This window comes from Musca domestica, unplaced genomic scaffold (genome assembly GCF_030504385.1).
Source record: "Musca domestica strain aabys unplaced genomic scaffold, Musca_domestica.polishedcontigs.V.1.1 15, whole genome shotgun sequence".
Lineage (NCBI taxonomy): Eukaryota > Metazoa > Arthropoda > Insecta > Diptera > Muscidae > Musca > Musca domestica.
In genome coordinates, this window is record NW_026712207.1 from 12,423,855 (window position 1) to 12,444,633 (window position 20,779).

Genomic DNA, 20,779 nt, shown 5'->3' on the forward strand with positions numbered 1-20,779 from the left:
GTCGGGACGGCGCGTACGCCATTCCCGGCTAACAAAAATTACACGCACGAGTTATTCACATTAGGAATAATCGCGGAGGTCAACTCAATCGTAAAGTGCAATGATTAAGCCTCACTCCGGGGGAACCGCCTTCATGATCACGGTAACCCCTACGCCAGGTAAGTATGCTTTGCTCAGCTCTTTCTGAACATCTTAAGTGAGTGCAGTCATCAACTGAATGAGAATTATTTGTGTGTGACAAAAATGCACTAAGAGACATTGCCACACTAAAGGAAAGGAATGTAGTAAAAATGAGTGCAGAATCGTTGTAAACCAAACCAACAGTCAGAATATTTGGGGTTGAAAAGATTTTTAAGTTAGGATAGGTAGAAACTATTTCATTCTCTTGAACAATTAAGGATGGAAGGGATGGAAAAATTAAAATACAAAACTGTTTTTTTCTATTTATGTTGGCAAAGTTCAGCGTGTGCGCAGTGTGATTTCCCACAGAATGTTTGCTACCTACATACGTTGTGGATAAATTTGAGAAATTCATCCCTAAAATAAACTGCTGAACCAATTACTGGGTTGTCTCGTTTGCACATTTCCTTTTGTACTTCTTTTGGTTTCAATGTTACATCAGCCTTAACAATTAAATGTAATGAGGAAATAATTCTCATTAAGTTTATAAAACTTCATATTGCCTGGCGTAGGGGTTACCGTGATCATGAAGGCGGTTCCCCCGGAGTGAGGCTTAATCATTGCACTTACGATTGAGTTGACCTCCGCGATTATTCCTAATATGAATAACTCGTGCGTGTAATTTTTGTTAGCCGGGAATGGCGTACGCGCCGTCCCGATTTAATTCTGATAAATTTGAAAACTTCAATGGGATTATTTTAGTAGAGGTAAAAAATTGGCTATGACAATTATGTAATTATAGATTAATATAGAAGGCTACAGTAATGCTGCGGATTCGGAAACATTTTTTTAGAAAGAAAATGATGACGAATAATGTCTTTGAAGTATTGAACTTGTAGTTTATAGATGAGATGAAGAAATATATGTGAACAACCTGCAAACTAGCTATTTACGTCAGATGTAATTTCTTTTTTCGTTTTTTTCAGTTGTAAATGTAAAAGAGGGAGCTGCTGATAGACGAAAAGAGACTTATTCATAAACAGTTTGTGTTTTTAATAAGTACCAATTTTTCCTTTTACACAAAACACATTTGCCAATTATAGATACGTAACTGGATCTTCCTTCCTGGATCACAAAATTGAAAATTTTTATCGACTTTTGATTTTGCTATTGGGGCTGATGATACGACTTCCTTTCAGTCGACTTTTCGTATTGAAATGTTTTAAAATCGACTTTTGCTTATAAAAAAAAGTTGGATTTCGATTCTGTGATCACAGATAGTTGGTGGATTTTTTTACAATTAAGTGCTTGAAGGTCAATATAAATTCCACTATTTGTTGACCAACAAATCCTGGCGTAGGTTTCGACTTCGGTTTGGAAAGTAAAATCAGGTGATTTTGGAGGTGTTTTTATTGAAGGAAAAGTTTGAATTTTGCTCTTGACTACCTATCCCTAGAAAAAATAGAATCTTCGCGGATTGTTAAGTCAGCTGTTGCTTCGAATCCTTCGCATGAATTTAATACTTTCCAGAGGAATTCCCAAGGGAATTAATATAATTTTATCATATGTATCGATTTGCGTCGGGACGGCGCGTACGCCATTCCCGGCTAACAAAAATTACACGCACGAGTTATTCACATTAGGAATAATCGCGGAGGTCAACTCAATCGGAAGTGCAATGATCAAGCCTCACTCCGGGGGAACCGCCTTCATGATCACGGTAACCCCTACGCCAGGTAAGTATGCTTTTCGCTGCCAATGGGATACTACTTTAGTAGAACGTTTTCTCAAGTTAATGAGAATTATAACCTATATTGAAATCTAATGCTTGCGTTGTTGCAGTATTGAAAACAAAAACTACCATGGATGTGTGTACATGTAAAGGGATTTCAGTATTAAGAATTTTAGGGGTTGAATTTTTCTATTTGGTAACAAGTATTTTTCACAGAAATACACACACACAAAACTCCGCCGGAAAAGAGGCATAAAATATCCCTGCGGGACTTTTTTCAACCAGTTGAAGAAATCGTTAGTTATAAATGCATTATTCTACAACTAACTTCAAATTGGTTGAAAAGTCATCTGGATATCAACCACTTTAAACACCAAAAGGAAAATAAATTGCAAAAACAAAACACATATAAGTTCTCTAGAGAAAAAACAGCCCTAAAAAACAAAGATGATTGGTTATATCAGACTACTTTGCATAATACATTTCCAAAAATACTTCGATATAAATGCAACGTGCAATAATACAAGCTAGTGCTGCTAACCTTAATACACAAGTACATATGCTTAGAAAAACAGTGCAGCCAGGATATCTGAAAATAGCACTCCTCCTTCAAATAGAAAACAAAGAATTTGATTAACAAAAAAAAAAAAAAATAAAATAAATAAATAAATAAAAAAATTAAAAAGGAATTTTTGAAATTTTTTTACATATTTTTTAACTGACTAAAAATTGGCTTAAAAGTAATTGGTTTATAGTTAGTTTAAAAGTAACTAGTTTATATTTAGTTTCAAAGTAATGCAGGAATGGACAATTGTCCACTGCCTAGCTCATCCCCATGTTAAAATAGTTAGTTGGCGTAAAGGAAATAAATCAAAAAATAACTAGTTGTGGTTTTATTTAAACTAATTTTAAATTAGTTTTAAACCAATTTATTTCTCCGCAGGGATTGCTTTGATGAAAATTTTCCACCCTTTTTAGCTGGCCTAATACAAAAACATCAATTCTACCTAACCCAACATATTTTCAACCCCTAATACGTTTATTGTGAGTTAAATTTCCTATTTTCATTAAATTTCTTTGCTTCGATGCAACAGGGACAACTTGTTTACTTTGGTTATTCAAGAATAATTCTCATTTATTTGAAAATTGTTGTCACTTAAGATGTTCACTGAGAGGTCAGTAAAGCATACTTACCTGGCGTAGGGAGTGAGGCTCGATCATTGCACTTTACGATTGAGTTGACCTCCGCGATTATTCCTAATGTGAATAACTCGTGCGTGTAATTTTTGTTAGCCGGGAATGGCGTACGCGCCGTCCCGACATATTCCAATACATGAGAATTTTACAAAAGCTAATGGGTGAGATGAAAAAACTGCAACCAATTTCAGACTGCTGTCATTGCTAAGCCACTAGTCCGATAGCTGTTTAAAATATTCCAGTGACAGCTCAATATATATTTTTTAAAACATACGAAGACATTTTAGTGAGAATTTTCCGGAAAAAAAGTTATTCGTGATAGAATTCAAGCGTGTTATAGTTTGATTTCTTTATATTCGGCAGGAAAACCACAAGTTCCAATCGTTAGAGCATTCCAGCATTTAAATGTGAATAAATCTTTTTTGTCTCGTACCATCGCTCGTTACCGTGATACTGGTAGCGTAGCCCGACGTCAAGGAAGTGGACGGAAGAAAACAGCAACATCAGCAGAAATGGTTCGAAAAGTAAAGAAGCGACTTGATCGAAACCCACGATGCAGTGGCCGAAAAATGGCTCGTGAGCTGAAAATATCGCAATATTCAATTCGGCAAACATTGAAAAATTAGCTCGGGGTAAAGCCATTGAAATTCCAAGAAGTGCGAGAACTTACACCGCAATAGAAAGAAAATAGACTCAAAAGAAGTAAAGAGTTGCTTCGCTTGGCCGAAAGTGGTGAACTGCCGAATTCGTTGTCCAGCAGTATGTAAACAAAACAAAAGGATCGTGTTTACTTGCCAAAAAGCTCAGCTGAAAATCTGCACCTTCGGTTGGCCACCAATACCTTCGGTGTGGGCCGCAATAATAGCCGATGGTCGCTCTTCGCACGTATTTATCGATCGTGGCTTCAGAACAAATGCCGAATATTATCGCCAAAAATATTTTGGAGGGTGTATAAAGCCTACGGCACGCAATTTTTTGGCCGCAGACCTTTAACATGCCAACAGGTGGGACTCAGCAGCATCGCACTCAGCACGCGCCACCCAAGAATGGTTACAAAATGAGGTTTCTCTCTTCATTTCCAGCGCACAATGGCCACCATAATCTCCGGATACCAATCCGTTGGACTATTGTGTCTGGAATATTTTAGAAAGCAGGTATTGGCACTTAAAAATACCAAAGTGTCGATAACCTCAAGCAAGCGCTTCGCCGGCAATGGGCCAAAATACCGCAGAGCAACATTCGGGAAGCGTATGACGGTTTCATTGGCCGTTTGAAGGCCATAATTCGTTCCAGAGGTGACCAATTTGAAGAAATCTAAACTTATTCTAAATTTTGATTTTTTTTCTGACATTCAATAAAATTAAAAATATATGTAAAAATTACGGCGTTTGACTTTCTTGCAATTTTTTTATCTCACCCTGTATACTACTCAGTGTAGGGGCTAAAGGAAATATTGATATGTCTCTTATGATAGGTGCGTTCTCATCGAATGAAAATGCAGCAGCTGAGTACTAAGTTTGAAGCTTTTATACGTCACCTACAAATCAATTAGCGCGCACACACGCCCCTTCATCTGATCGCATAAATGATGCTTTTAGCGATTTTAAATGCACCCATGACGTAAATTGCTAATTAACAAGAATTTGAAATATTCGCTTCAAATAATTAGGGTGGTTTTTGGCGAGATGCAGTGATTTCGAGATAAAGATCCCGATTGGGTATTGAATAATTTTACTCGCAATGATTAATTTAAGTTATAGCATCTCCATATAAAGAAAGAGCTTCCTTTAAATGGAAGTGATGCGAAAGGGAAAAGCAAAAAGGTCGAAAGACATGCTAATAAATAAATTAAAAACAAAAAGAAAAACAAATAAAACACAACATTATCGCCTCAACGAATCTCTTCGTATAAAACTGCTGTTTTACTTCCACTGATTAATTCATGTGAATTATCCAGCAATCACAGAACATCTGATGACAGTGGAATATTTGGCTGCCCATTGTGTCCCGAAGAGAAAAAAATAACAATTTAATTTTTTTATATTTAATTTGTTGTTATTGTTATTTATTTATTTTACTCACATTTCACCTGGCGGGGGTTGTTCGTTTTTTTTTGGTCTTCCTGATTCGTTTTAATTTTTTTTTGGGAATATCTCCTTATCTCTTCCTGAATAATATATTCATTTTGTTGTATTTATTTTTAATTACATTTATTTATTTAAATAAATTTCAATATTTATTGGAAATATATTGAAAATGGAAATGTGCTTATTACGTTGACAACCTATATAAAGAATATTTTATAGCCCCTTCAAATTTTGAATGATTCCATTCAAAAACGCCTACTATAAGAGTCGGGATATATTATAGTTTCCATTCTGTTTTTGCCGTAGATTGTCATGATTGCCTTGAACTCAGGAAAAGTTTGTGCTGAAGTTCAATTTATAATTTTTGGGAAATTAGTAATCATAAACGAGTCATACTATTGATCTACACATTCTTGTGGTGTCTGATATCAACATTTTCTAGAAAACTTTCGACTTATTTTGGGATTTGGTTTATGTAAAAAAGTCTTTGTCAGAGATTCTAAATATAGATAGGTTCAGATCTTTATTTCGACAAAGTCACTTAAAACTCGAATTAACCACATGACATTTAAAATTATGATCAACTCAGTGGTTCCAAAAATTTGAAAAATTTGTCATATTGTAGCCTTTAAAATTTTGGAAATTCTTAAAAAATATTTCAAAGACATTTTCTGAATATTAAAATTTAAAGATTTAAGATTTAAGCCGCTTAGACTGGGAAATGTGGCAGGACCTTCACAATATCTTAAGTCCGTTGTTATTACATGCTATTCCATCGAAAATTGGACCTGAAATTAGGAGGTGCTCATGGCTATATCCAATAGGTTGAATACCTACACTGAACCCAGGTATTTTATACATACACGATCTTCTATTGGCTTTAATATTCTAAAGACCTTTTATAGGTCTTCCATACATAAAGGGCATTTACATGTTTTCCGTACAAAGAGTATTTTCTTTCAATAATTCTTGGACTCCAGGGAGTCCACAGAAATGAATTTCGAAATATTTAGGTTCAACTAGCGTACTTCAGAACTTCCATGTTTCTCCTTTAGACATGTAGCAGATCTTTTGCCATCCAGATAAAAAATAATTTCTGCATGTGCTTAATACATAAGAGACCTTCTGTACGCCCTTCAGATTAAGAAGACCATCATATGAAGGTCATAGCCTTCTGTAGGTCTCATCACATAGGAAGCCCCTGAACATAATTTGAAGGAAAAATTCAATAATATTCTTGCGTGAAATCCACGATGTCTTACCAGAAAATGCTTGAGGAACTATCAAAAATCCACAATTTCAAAAAGTCCTTGGTCATATAGACTTTTGAAAATGTTCACATTTTTTTTGTCCTGATAGTCCTTGAAAAATGTATTTAACAGAAATATCACCACTTTGTTGCCTGGGAGCTCTTTAATAAAATCAACTCATTACTTTTTTCGTATAAAGTCTTTGAAATCCACAACGTTCTCAAGAATATCCTTAATGTTTATCCTTAAAATCCATTACTTCTGGACATAAAGTTTTTTTTTTTTTAAATGTTTAATATTTTTATATATTTTTTTTTTGGCATGCAAGTATTAATAATTCAAAGTTCAGGACTTTTATTCCTCACAACACTTTTAGTAGGTGCGTTTTTAAGTTTGATTGGGCAAAAAAGTTTGCAACTTCAAGTGTCCAATCAGGGTGAGATAAATCAATGCAACAAAGTTAAACGCCTTGATTTTTACATTTTTTTTTTTTTTTAAATTTTATTTTATTAAATCTTAGAATAAGTTTTAATTTGTTCGAATTGGTCACCTTTGGTACGAATTATGGCTTTCAAACGGCTAATGAAACGGTCACACGCTGCCCGAATGTTGCTCTGCGGTATTTTGGCCCATTCCCGGTGAAGCCCTTGCTTGAGGTGATCGAAACTTTGGTATTTTTTAGTGCCAACCTTGCTTTCCAAAATACTTTAGACACAATAGTCCAACGAATTGGTATCCGGAGAATTTGGTGGCCATTGTGCGCTGGCACAATAGTCCAACGAATTGGTATCCGGAGATTTTGGTGGCCCTTGTGCCATTGTGGAAATGAAGAGAGGAACCTCATTTTGTAAAAATTCTTGGGTTGTGCGTGCTGAGTGGGAAGGTCTGCGGCCAAAATATTTGCGTGCCCTAGGCTTTAATACACCCTCCAGAATATTTTCGCCATAATATTCGGCATTTATTCTGATGCCACGGTCGATTAATACAAGCGGAGAGCATCCATCGGCTGTTAGGGCGGCCAACACCATAACCATTGCCGGCGCTTGAGTTCTGCTGGCCATCCGAAGGTGCACATTTTCAGCAAGTAAACACGATCATTTTGTTTGTTTACAAATTGCTGGACAATGAATGTTTTCCCATCGGAGAAAAATAAATTCGGCAGTTCATCACTTTCGGCCAAGCGCAGCATCTCTTAAACTCTTTTGAGTCTATTTTCTTTCTGTTGCGGTGTAAGTCCTTGCACTTTTTGGAATTTCAATGGCTTAACTCCGAGCTCATTTTTCAATATTTGCCGAATGGAATATTGCGACATGCTCAGTCGCCGAGCCATTTTTCGGCCACTTTTCGAACCATTTCTGCTGATGTTGCTGTTTTCTTCCGTCCACTTCCTTGACGCCGGGCTACGCTACCAGTATCATGGTAACGAGCGATGGTACGAGACACAAAATATTTATTCACATTCAAGTGCTGGAGTGCTTTAACGATAGCTTGAGTTCTATCACGAATAACTTTTTTTTTTTGGAAAATTCTCACCAAAAGGCTTTTATACGCTTGTAAACAATATAATGAGCTGTCACTGTCGAACGGGTGGCTTAGATATGACAGCAGTCTGAATTTGGTTGTGGTTTTTTCATCTCACTCCGTAATAGTTATATCAGACTTAGAACAGATATAAAATTGATAATATTGGGCGGAACGTCCTCCTCCTTGGAGAAGCAACAGTTGGAGAAAACATAACGCATGGCTGAGGGTATACATCTGTAGGCATCAAATCGATAAAGAGAAAGGCTCTTCAAAATATTCCTTATCTATGGTGCCAAAATGTGAACATAAGTTATAATTTTCGCAGAAAGGGTTATTAGTTTTTATGAGGCAAAATTCGGTTAAATTTATTTCCAAAATATGGCTTAGTCTTGAGAGATACTTAATATAGAAGTTAATTTGTATCTGGGTTTACTACAGAAATCTGAAAATCAAACTAAATATCTATCAAAAATATGGCAACGTCTGGTGGTAAACATGAATCTCCGCTATCGAACGTTGTTAAGGCAACGTATATAAAAGGCAAGAACGTATATAAAAGGTAATAAATAGGTTAGTGGAAATACCCACAAGTCCCTTTTGCAGTTTGTTATACCAGGTAAATATCATATTTATAAATATTTTAGAATTTTTTGTATTATGATTTCAAAAATACAAAAGACTTAAGACACGAGCATTGTCCCTTCAAGACATACTAAGTTTAGTTTGATCTCAGTTTAGTAATTGACAATAAATATTGTAGAATTAGAGGTAAATACAATACAAAAAAATATTAAACAATAATTAACACCGGCTTCAACATTCCTACAACCATTTAACGTTGTGTTTCAGCAACATGTTGTTCAACACCAAAGAATTTCATTTATTTCTACTAAAAATGTAAACAATTTCTCCATTACTTCAGTTCCACTCTGTTTTGGTTGGTTCTTCGCACATAACTATTACCTTGCTGTGGGATGAGCGGCTGGCCAACTGTCTCTCAAACATGTTGCCGAGAGCTTTTTCGCTAGACAATGCCCTTGTTGTTGTTGTTGCTGCTCTGAGAAAACCCGGTTTGATCGGTTGATGTACTCACTCTTTTGTTTGTTGTCTGGCTGCTTGTTTTGATGAAAATACAATAACCGCTTTGCTCAGACGTGTGTTGTTTTGTTTTATTTTTTTTTTCGCAGCGATGTTTGCTGGCGAAGTACGATTTTCATTTCTCAACTGTAGGGGGAAAAAAGACTTGGAGTTGAATCGTTTGCATTTAGCAAAATCAGTGTGACTCGTGTCTTCAACGTGTTTTGTCACGCCAAAGCGTATGATCGCGTAAATCGTTTGTCGAGAAAACAAATTTATAAACAAACTGCCCAAACTGTGTTTGTGAAAGAATAATTGTAAGAATTATTGAATGAAAAAAAAAATAATTAATAAACAAAATTCATAAGAATATTAAAAAAAATAATTGTTGGAAAAAAAAAAATATTAAAAATTTACAACACGAAAAACAAATTTAAAAAATATAAAAAAATATTGTTTTTTATTGAAGACAGTGTTGTGTGAAAAAACAATAAAGCATTACAAATTGAATGGAATACATTTACTTTAAGGAATAAATCATTGCATCTGAACTATTGGTTTGATTCTGCAATTAAAAGTTTTATGCGACTTTTTAATCGAATGAATGGGTTCCTTAATATTTTTTAATGAAAATAATAAAATGTTAAATGTCTATTTTTCTTTTGAGCAGGCTTAAGCCCAAAACTTTTTGTTCTATAAATGTTCAAATTTTATGTTCTATAGGGTTCATGGACCTTCAGACCCCAAAAAAAAAAAAATATTGAAACTTTGATAATAATTTTTCTGACATTCTTTCCCAATACGATAAACAAAAGACTTAAGACACGAACATCTGATCAAATCTTACACACAAAATCTCCTTAGGTTATTGGCACAAACACATATGATATATTTAATGAAAGTGAAAGAGCTATTTTCTGTAACATTTGTTTATCTTGTTTGACAAAGACATCCATTGGAAAGTATGACACATGTATAATATGAGGTCGAATCAGCTTGATGCAAATTTGCGAACATTGACAGCAATTAAATTATTCTTATATTTGCATTTGCTCATAATTACAGCGAACATGAATGTGAGGCCAAACGAGTTAATCATATGGATACTCTTGAAGATCACATGGAAATTTCTCCCGACAAGAGATTTTGCGAGGACGAATTATTACCACTATTACACTTCAAATATGTGATAACTGAATTTTATGAGTATAGAAAGAAGTCAGGGTACATTGTAGCTTGGTACATCGATATATTTTAATCAAATTTAGTTCGAGTTTGGAGAGGGTCAATCTCGGTCCACTCTTTCTGGTATCTTTCCCACAAACGGGTCCTAGGTCCTTCACGGTACTCGTCTACCGGTTGTCTAACCGTCTGATTTTTTTAACTATACAGTTTTGGAGAGTCTTTCGGGAAGAATACTACCTTGGTCCCTATCCTATTTAAGTCCCTATCGTGATTTGTAAAGTTCGGGGAATCGGAGACTGATTTCAAATATCATGGGAGTTAAGATTATTTGAATTCAAGTGGGACCTAAGATTGTTACGACATCTAAATTTTGACCAAATCGCCGTGTTAGATCTATAATTTTTCAAAAAAATTTAACATTGTCACATTGATATAAGCTGAATTTATTATAAGAATTTACGAACTTTGAAGAAGAAAATCGGAGGAAGTTGTTACACTTTGGTGCGGTTATTTTATTCAAAATTTAAATACGTTGTGTTGATAAATATTCAAATTAAATAAATTTTTATCAGAAATTTTTTATCAGAAGCATTGGACTGTACTCGAAAAAAATGTTGCTGAAAATGTTACGCTGTACAAAGCCTGGACAAAATCGAAAACATACGTCAACAGTAGCCTCGCGCCGCATACCCACCCAGCTTCATAATCCAAAATTATTGCCACATGCAAGATATTACAGCAGTATTAGTTATATATACGTACATATTTGCGAGGGTATGTGCAGCCATTCAGATTTCAAAAAACACTAAAAATTACGGTACTGCTATGTGAAGCTTATGTCAAAACGAATACATTTTTTGTAAAATATCTAGAGGTACACCCACATAAAAAAAAAACTAAATCCAAACCCTTCGAACTACCAAAAAAAGGATAACGTTATATGGAACCTTAACCAAAGAAATAAACCTCGGACCATGATTTAGACAGAATTTTCGGTCTAACCCTCCTAAATGCCCAAATGGGGTTATAAAGGGTGAGATAAAAAAACTGCAAGAAAGTCCAACGCCATAATTGTTACATTTTTTTTCTAATTTAATTGAATGAAAGCAAGAAATGTCGGAAATGGCATCAAATTTTAGGTTTGTTCGAATTGGTCACCTTTGGCACGAAGTATGGGCTTCAAACTGAAGGCTAATGAAATCGTCACACGCTGCCCGAATTTTGTTCTTCGGTATTTTGGCCCATTCCCGGCGAAGCGCTTGCTTGAGGTGATCGAGGTGATTTTTTTGCGCCAACCTTGATTTCCAAAATCCTCCAGACACAATAGTCTAACGGACTTTTTCACGGAGATTTTGGTAGCCATTGAGCGCTGGCGCGTGCTGAGCACGATGGTGCTGAGTCCTGTTGGAATGTTCAAGGTCTGCGGCCAAAATGTATGCGAGCCCAAGGCCTTAATACACCCTCCAGAATATTTCCGAGATAATATTCGCATTTATTCTGATGCCATGGTCGATTAATACGAGCGGAGGGCGACCATCGGCTGTTATGGCGGTCCACACCATCAACATGGCCGACGTTTGAGTTCTGGTCTCATCGGAGAAAACCAAATTCGGCAGTTAAATACTTTCGGCCAAGCGAAGCTACTTTTTAGTTCTTTTGAGTCTAATATTTATTCACATTTAAATGCTGGAGTGCTCTAACGATAGCCACTAGTGTCTTTCCGGCCAAATATAAAGAAATCACAATTTCACGCTTGAATTCCAACAAGAATATTTTTTTTCTGGACAATTCTTACCAAAATGTTTTTGTACGCTTGTAAACAATATAATCAGCTGTAACTGGAATAATTTTAATAGGTGTCGGACGAGTGGCTTAGAAATAACAGCAGTTTGAAGTTGGTTGCAGTTTTTTCATCTCACCCTGCAATTTACCATAAAACTTCTGTAGTGTTATGCCCTTGGAATACAATCAACGATTTCGTCGAGATACTGGGATATTGGTTTGGACTTCATCAAAAATCATTCGAAATATCAAGGTTGACTGTCCAATTTTCGGTTAGTAGGGCGTATAAGCAATGTCTTCACTCAAATTGTGATTATTTGGCAATCTATTTTTCCAAATTTCTTTAAATTTAAGTCTATAAAGAAGGAAACAAGTAAAAAGGGGCTTTAAATTCGACAAGGCCGACATTTTTATATCCTTCACCATTTAGAAGGACCTGGCAAAATGTTAAGAAAAATACCGTTTTTCGACATATGCTATAGTACCCATGAGGACCTTAAAATACAAAATTTAAAAACCAAAAAACTGAAGTACCGTTTTATGCGCGGTATGCGAAAACAATCTTCCAATACGAAGTTTGAAACAATTCCGGTCTACAATATCGCTAAAATCACCCAATTACCAAATATTTAGAAGTGCTGTTATATGGGGACTATACGAACACGTGGACCGAAATGATCCATTTTTGAACTCAATCTGAACCAAAATACACATGTGTGCAAAATTTAAGCCTTCTATCTCAATTCGTTCGAAAGATAGCGTGATAACAACAGAGAGATGGGCAGATAGGCAGACAGGGTCTAACATGAGTTTTTCGAGGAGTTACAAACAGAATGACGAAGTTAATATACCGTCCATAGTATCACCCTCCACGATACTATGGACGGTATATTAACTTATTTTAAATTATATTCGAAACTTTGGCAGAAGGCTTCAAAATACCGAAAACCGGGAACTACCATTAAATGGGGCAATACAAATCAGCCTGCATATACTATGAAACTTTGTGCCAAATTTAAAATTTTAGTTTAAATAATGCGGACTTTAGCATGATTTCACCTGACAGATAAGTGGACATCTCTAAATCGTCTCATAATTTAATTCTGATCAGACCCATTTTTGGGGGTCTCCGACGAATATTACGAGGTGTTGTATGTAGAGGGTATAAAAATTTGGTCCATTTCATCCCCTGAATATTTTGCGAACTTCTCCAAAAATTATAGGCCTTTATTAAAACCGTACCCTGACTCCATCTAAAGTCAAAAAGTGGATCTGTACTCAAAATTTTCATAAAAAAATAAACTACCTACCAAAAAACCGATTGCCAAAAGCTCTCTAAAAATTAGAATACCATCAGGAGGCACCAATAGCTTCCGCTTCAACTTTATCTTCAAAGATGACATGAATAATTCACCAAGAAACATTGCCTGTAGGCTTATGAATAGAAATACGGAAACTTGAATAGAAAAAATTAGGGATTAAAAATATAATAACACCCAGACTTAGTTAAGTTATTTTTTCAACTCCGACTCAAACAAAATTACTCGACTCCGTCGCTGGTATGAGGTAGGATTTTCGCTTAAACTTTCAGCATTAGCAATTTTTGTATATTCAAAATAAAAGTATTTTAAAAATCTCGTAAAAATGTTATTATTGTAATATTGTGAATCTTACATGGATGTTTTTAATTGGAACAGTCTTGTTGTGATCATTTGCCTTGTTCTTTAAAATTAAATTTTATGAACAAATAAATGGGAGCACAAATTCAGAAACCAGTTCCTGTTCCTTAATAATATTTTTACGCATTCCATTGTCGCTGTTGTTGTTGCTGTTGTATCAAAAAATTGCATCTGAAAACGCAAATTTTTAGGCTTTCTCTCGTTCGCTCCGGGTTTTTATTACCCTTCGAAGAGCATTGACCAGCAACACATGCCCAGCCGTTTTGGGCCCATAATTAGTAGAATTAATTTATGGCGAAAGGTTTCCTTGTAAATTCACCACATGCTGCAAACACCCAAGATAGGCTATCGCAGTCACGAGTTTATGAACCTCCCAAAACGCACCCTCTCCAAGGCAGACAAAACAAACGCGAAACAAGCAAAACAAAACAAATTGGTAATGTATGCGGCGTAATAATTGCAGCACCTTTTGCCTTTTTGGAATTATCGCAAACATGTTGTGTGACACTTTTTTTTTCATTTGACTTTTATCAAAGCCGAGCGATCTTCAAATTTACGATTTATCTCCGCAGACACGAGGTTGCAAAAGAAAATAAAACCCACGAGGAGGAGGAGGAGCAGCAAAGAGGGGTGGAGGCGAGCAAAGAAGCACCGACAAATGAAAGTCATAAAATAAATGCATGAAATAAAGCTATTTAAAAAAATTAGTTTGTCGGCTATTTAGGTAATACCTGGTTGGCTCACAAAACACCCAAGAAAACCAAATGCCATTAAAGGTTAACATTTTACCGCAACGTCATTATGAAGATGAATGGTTTTTGTTACGGTAATAGTGATATGGTGGGTGAAGAGATTTCATTGCGGGTTCCCTACGACATTCGGTGGTGTCAAATGAATTTGGGTCACCGATTTGTTATACATTGTCAAATATAAATCTGATTGTCAATTAGGTAATCTTAATAATGACTTATGAGTCTCTCTTTGGGTCTTATAGAAGACCAACATTTGGACTTCTACGAGAAGACCTTTCCTCACGCTCTTTTCTGAGCAAACGATTTAATTTTTTTGTGAGGAGACTTTCGTGTCATCTTTGAGATGATCTTCGAATCTTCTGTGAGAAGATCTCAACGGGTTTTCTTTGATAAGACCTCCATCGGGTCTTCTATGAGAGGACCTCCATCGGGTCTTCTACGAGAAGACTTCTCATAAAAGACCTCCTTTGGGTCCTTTGGGTCTTCTTTGAGAAGACGAGAAAACCTCTTTCTGGTCTTCTATGAGAAGACCTCCTTCGGGTCTTCTATGAGAAGGCCTCCTTCGGGTCTTCTATGAGAAGGCCTCCTTCTGGCCTTTAATGAGAAGACTTTCTGGTATTCTATGAGAAAACCTTCTTGTCTTCCATGGGAAGATCTTCTGGTCTTCTATGAGAAGACCGTACGGTCTTCTATGAGAAGACCCTGCGGTCATCTATGAGAAGACCCTCTATTCTTCTATGAGAAGCCCTCTTGGCTTCTATGAGAATACCTCCTTGTCTTCTATGAGAAGACCTTAATTGTCTTCTAAGAGAAGACTTTAATTGTCTTCTAAGAGAAGACCTTAATTGTCTTCTAAGGGAAGACCTTAATTATCTTCTAAGAGAAGACCTTGTGGCCTTCTATGGGAAGACCCTCTGGTCTTCTATGAGAAGACCTTGTGGCCTTCTATGGGAAGACCCTCTGGTCTTCTATGAGAAGACCCTCCGGTCTTCTGTGGGAAGACCCAACGGTCTTCTATGAGAAGACCCTCCGGTCTTCTGTGGGAAGACCCAACGGTCTTCTATGAGAAGACCATCTCCTCTTCTATGAGAAGAACTTCCTCTCTTCTATTAGAAGACCTTCAATATGGTCTTCTTTGAGAAGAACTTCTGGTCTTCTATGAGAAGACTCTCCGGTCTTCTGTGGGAAGACCCAACGGTCTTCTATGAGAAGACCCTCTCCTCTTCTATGAGAAGAAGTTCAATATGGTCTTCTTTGAGAAGACCTTCTTCTCTTCTATGAGAAGACCTTCTTCTCTTCTATGAGAAGAACTTCTGCTCTTCTATGAGAAGACCTTCTCATCTTCTATGAGAAGACTTTCTACTCTTCTGTAAGAAGAACCTCTGGTTTTCTATGAAAAGACCCTCTGGTCTTCTATGATCTGGTCTGGTCTTCTATAGTCTTCTATGAGAAGACCCTCCGGTCTTCTATAAGAAGACCCTCTGGTCTTCTATAAGAAGACCCTCTGGTCTTCTATAAGAAGACCCTCTGGTCTTCTATAAGGAGACCTTCTGGTCTTCTATGAGAAGGCGCTCTGGTCTTCTGTGGGAAGACCCAACGGTCTTCTATGAGAAGACCCTCTCCTCTTCTATGAGAAGAAGTTCAATATGGTCTTCTTTGAGAAGACCTTCTTCTCTTCTATGAGAAGAACTTCTGCTCTTCTATGAGAAGACCTTCTCATCTTCTATGAGAAGACTTTCTACTCTTCTGTAAGAAGAACCTCTGGTCTTCTATGAAAAGACCCTCTGGTCTTCTATAAGGAGACCTTCTGGTCTTCTATGAGAAGGCGCTCTGGTCTTCCTTGAGGAGACCCTCTGTTTTTTTGTAAGAAGACCTTCCGGTCTTCTATGGGAAGACCTTCCGGTCTTCTATGAGAAGACCCTACGGTCTTCTATGAGAAGACCCTACGGTCTTCTATGAGAAGACCCTACGGTCTTCTATGAGAAGACCCTACGGTCTTCTATGAGAAGACCCTACGGTCTTCTATGAGAAGACCCTACGGTCTTCTATGAGAAGACCCTACGGTCTTTTATGGGAAGACCCTACGGTCTTATGCCTTCTTCTATGAGAAGACCCTCCGGTCTTCTATGGGAAGACCGTACGGTCTTCTATAAGAAGACCCTCTGGTCTTCTTCTATGAGAAGACCTTCTGGCCACCAATGAGAATACCCTCCGGTCTTCTATAAAAAGACCAGCTGCTCTTCTATTAGAAGATCCTCTGGTCTTCTGTGAGAAGATCGTCTGATCTTCTATTAGAAGACCCTCTTGTCTTCAATGAGAAGACCATGCAGTCTCTCTGCTATTTTGTCTGTTCTTCTTCGACTTCCCTGAAAAACCCTCCGGACTTCTGTTCTGAAGTTATGGGAAGACACTATGATTTTCTATGGAAAGATCCTGTTATCTTCTCTGAAAAAAATGTCAGGTCTTCTTTTAGAAAACTGTCTGGTCTTTTTTCAGGATGTCTTCTGGTCTATTATGATAAGATATTCTGGTCTTATAAAGGACGAATATCTTCTCTGCTCTTCTAGTTTTTGGTTTAGGGAATACTTTTTATAATTTTAATAGGAAAGGTTTGAGAGACATTCGATATTCTCTACGAAGCCCTTCCCGTCTTTTATAGGAAAACTTCGAGAGACTTTCGATCTTCTAAAAAAGGATCTCTTGATAAGAATACCCTCAGATTTTTTGTTTAATGTTGAAGAATGGAGGCTTTCAGATTATTTATTAGTCCTTTAGTCTTTTATTAAAATTATTTTTGGTCTTCTATATGAGATCCTCTCTTATACAGAGCTTATGGATCCCCATAACAACTCCTTCCATACATCTGTCAGATATTCCCAAGCCCTCTATAAGCCCAGGTTCTCGTTTTCTCTGAGAAAACCTACTGATGTGAAAATCCAATGAGACCTTAATCAGAAGTCATTTCATGTACAACCCACTGATATTTCTCTGAATGGTTTTCTCTGAGTAGGGCATTCCTTAGCTGATTATGCCTTCTTGAAGTTTTGTTGGTTTGTTTGCTTTTTCACCAAGAGAAGGTGGCACGCATTAAGGTCACAACATTAATGTTAATGTCCAAAATTGTTATGGTTAACATTATTTTATGGCTGGAAGAAGATTTATGTAATTTGCGAAGAAAAAAAAATAAAAGAGTTTTTCTTTTATATTTCAGTTAATTTCCAACAAACTACCGTAAATGTTAAAGGCATAAAAGCCATACAGAGGAAGTAACAATAAAATGCGATTTTCAGGGACTACTTAAATATCTTTAAGAAGTAACGTTTTCTTCAATGTGTCCTTCTAGCCAAAACGATCACTTTTATTAAAATAAGCACTCAACTGCATACAGACCGACCAGATGTTAAGTGTGTATTCTTCCACAAAAATCGTGCTGTTAATTAAAAATAATCATCACGTAGTTTGCTCATATTTTATCAAATCATCAAAAATTTACGCAAAAATAAAGAATCAACTCAACAAAGCAATTCGAAAAAATTGCAGTGGTCAAGTTTGTTGCTTAAGTCTTTTGTTTTGGTCTTAGCACTTCCATTAAACGCCAGTCGACTACCTTCCTTCCCACGACTGCCGTTCAAGTTCTTTTGCACATAACTTGACCATTTTTCAATATATTTGACATTAAAATGTCATGTCGGATTTCCAATAACAACAGCAACAACAACGCCGCCGCCGACGACGATGGTTAGCAACAAATCACAGTGATGATAAAACAATAATTAACTTTTCTAAATACATTCTGGGCCAAAAGCGCACAACAATAACAACATGTTTGTTTTACAGTTGCTTGCCAACTTTATCTGACGAGAAAAAAATCACAGCAAACCTTGTTCACGGGTTAACAGTTTTATAACAAATTTCCACTAGAAACGCACATTTGCAGTTGGAAGTGGCGGGTCAGCGATGTGATCGGTTTCTTGATATTGCGATAGGGCGGTTAGTATGAAAAAGTTGGTTGTGTTGAAATAAGGGACAACGATTTCAATAAGGTAAATTTAAATTGGGATGTGAATTTAGGCTAGTCCATTCATTAAAGTCGGATGTAAACTCAATGTGTTTAAACCACCGTAATGAAGAAAATTTTGAATATTGAGAATAGTTTTCTCTACTTCTACTAGCTAAATTTATTTATTCGACACACCATTGAATACAATAACAATCTTAAAGAAAAAAGTCGTTACGTTTAATAGGTAGCATTTGATTTTTTATACCCTACACCACAAGGTGGTCAGGGTATTATGTCTTTGTGCATTTGTTTGTAACAGGCAGAAGGAAACGAGATAGAATCACATTCTGAGTCGATTTATGCATGTCCGTCCGTCTGTCCATGTATTTTTATAAACAAAATACAGGTCGCATTTATTGCCCTATCCAGATGAAATTTTGAACAAATCAAATTTGTTTGACCTAAGGACGAACCCTATTGAATAAGGAGATAACCGGTCAAAATTTAGATATAACTCCCATATATATCTTCGTCCGATTTGCTTTTTATTGTGCGCCAAACGTGTAATATCAGACCGAATAGTATAGAATTTTACACATACAACCAAATTAGGCCTGAAAATAAGTATGCCAAATTTTATCGAAGTCGGTTCAGATTTGGATACAGCTCCCATATAAAACTTCGACTGATTTACATTTTATTGTGCACCAAACGTCTAATATATGTCCAAATGGGATGGAATTTGGCACTTACGACTGAATTGAGTCTAGAAGCTAGTATGTCAAATTTGGTGAAGATCGGTTTAGATATAGCTATAGCTCCCATATATAATGTTCATCCGATTTGTTATATTTGTTATACACAGCCATAATATGCACTCCGTGACAACGATATTCAGGGAAATATATCAAATACAGCTCAGAAATATCTTTGCCAAATTTTATTGAAATCGGTTCCGATTTGAATATAGCTCCCATACATATCTTTATCCGATTTCAAATTAATTCTGCACCAAATGGGCAATACAATTCCGAATTTAAAAGATACAAATGCTTCGGCATATGTAGTCCTTTGAACTTTAAATTATAATTTAAAGTTAATTATAATTATAATCATTGCGTGTATGTTGAATTCTCCCATTAAAACGTTTAATTGTTATGCGGAGCTCTACTAAATTAGCAAAGTGGTGTAGGGCATCATAAAGTCGGCCCCGTCCGACTTTAAGACTTTCTTTACTGGTTTTAAAATATAGACATTTTGTTAATCAGCGCGCAAATGGTCAGCACCTTTTTCCGGCCAAAATTCTGAAATTCTAAAATAAAAAGAGCCCAAATTCGGTTTAGTCATTGCAGAGGAATTCAGCGTACATGAATTTATTACTAATTCGTATTTTGAGTGTTTTTGTTTTTCTTCTTCCAATTAATAAACGTAGGATATAACAAATATTAGTTTGAAAAAAAAAAAAAAAAAAAACGAACCCAATATCTCTTACGGTTTTCGAGAAATTGATTTTTAGTTCTTCTGACTTTTGTTTTTTTTTTGTGGTTTCCTTAGTTTTAATATGTCTGCTTTCGTGCACTAAAAATTTAGGTTTTGGCAAAGGACTTTGATCCCTGAACCATTGTGTGAAGCAGCAATCTTCTAAATATAAAACAATGTAAAATCTGATTTAATTTCTTTGCATATTTTGGAGTTTAATAACGAGGCAGATCTAGAACTTATTCCCGGTCATACAACAATCCACAGAAATCCTAAAAAGAGTCTTTAACTCACAATTGATCTGAAAAAATGTCTTAAGAATACTGTAAAAAGGAGAGGGCATTCGGTCAATAACAGACTTGGCCAATAAAAGAATAGATTTGAAGACACGAAATAGTCTAAAATTCTTCTTCATAGCACCTCTGAAGAAATCAGTGGCTTTAATTTCTTATGTTTATATAGAACCTGAAAAGAACTCATTCATTATACAGGGTGATATAAAAAACACTACAACAATGTCAAACGCCATAATTTGTACATTTTTTTTTTTTTAAATTTTATTGAATGAAATCAAGAAATGTCGGAAATAGCATCAAATTTTAGAATATGTTCAGATTTGTTCGAATTGGTCACTTTTGGCACGAATTATGGCCTTTAAAAGGCCCATCAAACCGTCAAGCGCTTGCTTGAGGTGGTCGACACTTTGGTATTTTTTAGTGCCAACCTTGCTTTCCAAAGAGACTCCAGACACAATAGTCCGGGTCTCTCTGAATCACATTCGTTTCAGGACATTTGGAGCTGATTTAAGGTTGTCCGTCTGTCTGTACAGGGTGACATAAAAAAACTGCAAAAAAGTAAAAGGCCCTAATTTTTACATTTTTTTAAAATTTTATTGAAAAAAAATCAAAAAATGCC

General features: G+C 36.0%; 1 protein-coding gene, 3 non-coding genes and 1 pseudogene across 4 annotated transcripts in view; 3 read left to right on the plus strand and 2 right to left on the minus strand.

The window, feature by feature from the left end:
* Positions 1-166, minus strand: LOC131801320 (U1 spliceosomal RNA). Its single transcript, XR_009341785.1, has one exon. It is a non-coding gene; the product is annotated as a U1 spliceosomal RNA (small nuclear RNA).
* Positions 167-676: 510 nt separating this feature from the next.
* LOC131801314 (U1 spliceosomal RNA) lies at positions 677-840 on the plus strand. The gene has a single exon (XR_009341780.1). It is a non-coding gene; the product is annotated as a U1 spliceosomal RNA (small nuclear RNA).
* Positions 841-1,699: 859 nt separating this feature from the next.
* Positions 1,700-1,864, minus strand: LOC131801318 (U1 spliceosomal RNA). The gene has a single exon (XR_009341783.1). It is a non-coding gene; the product is annotated as a U1 spliceosomal RNA (small nuclear RNA).
* Positions 1,865-3,038: 1,174 nt separating this feature from the next.
* Positions 3,039-3,173, plus strand: LOC131801315 (U1 spliceosomal RNA; annotated as a pseudogene).
* A 5,971-nt stretch (positions 3,174-9,144) lies between these two features.
* Positions 9,145-20,779, plus strand: part of LOC101896165 (Sporozoite P67 surface antigen) — a 79,069-nt gene continuing 67,434 nt past the window's right edge. Inside the window, exon 1 of the mRNA XM_005181268.4 lies at positions 9,145-9,304. The gene's annotated coding sequence lies outside the window, so the exon portion shown is untranslated. The remainder of the gene's footprint in view (positions 9,305-20,779) is intronic.